Raw genomic sequence first — 4,131 nt, forward strand, 5'->3', positions numbered from 1 at the left:
TCAATACTTTTTTTGCATATAATAAAAGTAACTAAAGCTCATTGCAAAAAAATTAGAGAACTACAGAGAAGCCTAAAAAATATATGAAAGATCAGTCCATGTTAATCATCTTGGAGGATCTTTCTTAATTTCTTAGTATGTGTATAAGTATGTATACTTTTTAAAAACAGAAATAGGATGAGCTTGTTTCTAGTATTCTGTTATTTTCACTTGATGATATATTATGGATACCTAACAACATAGGAATACATAATCAACTGCACTGCAATCCACCGAAAGGATATACTGTAAATTACTTAATACTACTGTAAATAAGACTTATATGAAACCACTATTATAAAAAATACTCCAATGAAAATCTGAATACACATCTTTGAGCTTTTGTATTACTGCCTTTATTTACATTTCCAAAATGGGAATTATCAGGTTAAGATAAACATTTTTATTTTGATACATACTGACAAACTCCTCTAGAAAAGTGGTATTTCATCAACAGTGTAGGAAAGTTATCCACACTCTCTCTAACACTGGATATAACCATTATTTTTAGCCTTTGTCAAACAGATAAAAGAAATAAAATAAAAAATGACTTCTCATTAGTTAGCATATAGTGCAACAATGATTTCAGGAGTCGATTCCTTAGTGTCCCTTACCCATTTAGTCCATCCCTCTTCCCACAACCCCTCCAGTAACCCTCAGTTTGTTCTCCATATTTATGAGTCTCTTTTGTTTTGTGCCTCTCCTTGTTTTTATATTATTTTTGTTTCCCTTCCCTTATGTTCATCTGTTTTGTCTCTTAAAGTCCTCATGTGAGTGAAATGACTTCTCATTTTAACTTATTTTTTTCCTGAGGTAATTTTCAAATTCTATTTAATGTAAATATAATGCACTTTAAAAAATCAACAGATATAAATTGTTTTATATATTTGAGTTGTTTCAAGTTGGGGGCATAAATATTTACAATTGTTATGTCTCCTTGGATAGTCCCCTTTATTATGATATAATGCCTTTCTTCATCTCTTGTTGCAGTCTTTGGTTTAATATCTTGTTTGTCTGATATTGCTACTTTGGCTTTCTTTTGACATTCATTTGCATGATAGATGGTTCTCCATTCTCTCACTTTCAATCTGCAGGTTTCTTTAGGTCTAAAATGAGTCTCTTGCAGGTAGCATATAGATGGGTCTTGTGTTTTGTTTTGTTTTTTAATCCATCTGATACCCTATGTCTTTTGATTGGAGCATTTAGTCCATTTACATTCAGTAATTATTGATAGATATGTATTTAGTGCCATCTTATTACTTGTTTTGTCATTATTTCTGGAGATTTTCTCTGTTCCTTTCTAGTCTTTGTTGCTTTTGGTCTTTCCTTTCCACTCAAAGAGTCCCCTTTAATATTTCTTGCAGGGCTGGCTAAGTGGTCACAAACTCCTTTAGTTTTTATTTGGGAAATTCTTTCTCTCTCCTATTCTGAATGATAGCCTTCCTGGACAGAGTATTCTTGGTTGCAGATTTTTTCCATTCAGCACATTGAATTCAAGCCCTTCTGGCTTGCCATTTTTCTATGGAGAGATTGCTGCTAGCCCTATTGGTCTTCCCTTGTAAGTTAGGGACTTCTTTTATCTAGCTGCTTTTAGGATTTTTTCTTTATCACTATATTTTGAAAATTTACCTACAACATGTCTTGGGTAGCCTGCTTTTGTTGATTTTGATGAGAGTTCTCTGTGCCTCCTGGATTTGGGTGTCTGTTTCCTTCTCTAGATTAGGGAACTTTTCAGCTATAATTTCCTCAAATAAACCTTCCACCTCCTTTTCTCTCTTCTTCTTTTGGGACATGAAAATATGCTCAACATCACTCATCATGAGGGAAATACAAATCAAAACTACAATGAGATATCACATTACACCTGTCAGAATGGCTAAAATTAACAACACAAAAAAAAACAACAGGTGGTGAGGATATGGAGAAAGGGGAACCTTCTTATACTGTTGGTGGGGATGCAAACTGGTGCAGCCACTCTGGAAAACAGTATGGAGTTTCCTCCAAAAGTTAAAAACAGAACTATCCTATGATCCAGCAATTGCGCTAGTGTTTACCCAAAGGATACAAAAATACTGATTCAAAGGGATACATGCACCCCAATATTTATAGCAGCATTATCAACAATAGTCAAATTATGCAAAAAGCCCAAATGTCCACTGACTGATGAATGGATAAAGAAGATGTGACACGCGCGCGCGCGCGCGCGCACACACACACACACACACACACACTGGAATATTATTCAGCCATCAAAAAGAATGAAATCTTGCCATTTTTAATGATGTGGATGGAGCTAGTGAGTATTATGCTAAATGAAATAAATTAGTCAGGGAAAGATAAATACCATATGACTTCACTCATATGTGGAATTTGAGAAACAAAGCAGATGAACATAGGGGAAAAGAGAGAGGCAAATCAGAAAACAGACACTTAACTATAGACAACAAACCAAGGGTTGCTGGAGGGGAGGTGGGCAGGGGGGATGGGTTAAATAGGTGATGGGGATTAAGGAGTGCACTTGTGATGAGCACTGTGTATTGTATGAAAGTGGCGAATCACTAAATTCTATCCCTGAAACTAATATTACACTTCATGTTAATGAACTGGAACTTAAATAAAAACTTGAGGGGCGCCTGGGTGGCGCAGTCGGTTAAGCGTCCGACTTCAGCCAGGTCACGATCTCGCGGTCCGTGAGTTCGAGCCCCGCGTCGGGCTCTGGGCTGATGGCTCAGAGCCTGGAGCCTGTTTCCGATTCTGTGTCTCCTTCTCTCTCTGCCCCTCCCCCGTTCATGCTCTGTCTCTCTCTGTCCCAAAAATAAATAAACGTTGAAAAAAAATTTAAAAAAATAAATAAAAACTTGAAAAAGATATAAAAAAAATCCACATATGTTGTACAAATTTTCAGAAATCATTTACTCATATATTGCACCTTGGTTAGACACTAGAGCTACCCAAAGACTTTAAGGGTAGGCTGAGGGTATTAAAGATGTAGATTCTTTCTCTCTCAGTAGCCTTCGTACATTTATTTCTCACATTCTCACTACACATGTTCAGGCATATAGGACTTGCCCCAGAACTGTGCCTTCTGGGTCAAGTTATAGGGGCTCAGGACTTCCCATATCCCCAGTACATTGGCAGTGGCTATACGCTCAAAGGTCCAGGGGTTTTAGTTGTTCTGTTCTCATTCCTCTTGATCTTTCCACATCTTCTCTAGAGTCACACACTCATGGCCTTTGCTCAGAAGGGCAACTTGTGGGCACCTGGTCAACTAAGCCTTGTACCTCTTTGAATTCACAATGCCCACCCATCTCTATTATGGGCCAGTCATGTTATGATCAATGGCACCTTTGGCTCCCATGTGTGTCATACCCTTGCAGGTGATGGGCTGAAAAGGGGCTAGTACTCTTCATAAGGCAAATATGTTCTTGGGGTCCACAGAGCAGTACATTGTCAGGTGCATCATTTCAAAATGGCTCCAATGGAGGTGACCACCACCCAGTGCCAAGATTGCACAACTGTCTTCTGTGAACTCAGTAGCTTCAGTAGAAGGTCCTCATATGTCGCTTTTAAGTTCTCCTCTCACTTTTGGCACACACAGATGTTGCCCTTTCAACAAATTTAAACTTGGGCTCTTCAAGAATGGAAACATCCTCAAGAGTTGGCACCAGGAGCAGCATCCATAGTCCAGCACTGGCAGGTGGGGCTGCCCAAGAATCTGACAGCGGCACTCACAGGAGTGGCCCACTGGCTCGAGCCAGCAGCTGCCACATGGTCACCTGCATCTAGCAGCACCGGGCTCCCCATAGTGACTCTAAACTTACATATTTTTAATTGTTAGTGAATCACACACATTTAAGGTGTTTATTGACCATTTGGAATTACCTTCTGTGAATTTCTAGATCATGTCCTTATCATATTTTCCTATTAGTTTGTAAGAGCATGTATTCATCTTTGCATATCTCATGCCTAGTATAGAACTTGGCACATAGTAGTTATTCAACAAATATTTGTTGAATGTATAATTCAATATCTAATATTTAATATCCCTACTTGGCTGCAAAAATATGTTTATCCCCAGAGGACACAGGCCAG

The 4,131-nt window shown here is 38.3% G+C and overlaps 1 pseudogene; it reads right to left on the minus strand.

The window, feature by feature from the left end:
• Positions 1-3,079: 3,079 nt before the first annotated feature.
• On the minus strand, positions 3,080-3,809 carry LOC115511547 (annotated as a pseudogene).
• Positions 3,810-4,131: the final 322 nt, after the last annotated feature.

This window comes from Lynx canadensis, chromosome B1, assembly GCF_007474595.2.
Source record: "Lynx canadensis isolate LIC74 chromosome B1, mLynCan4.pri.v2, whole genome shotgun sequence".
NCBI lineage: Eukaryota > Metazoa > Chordata > Mammalia > Carnivora > Felidae > Lynx > Lynx canadensis.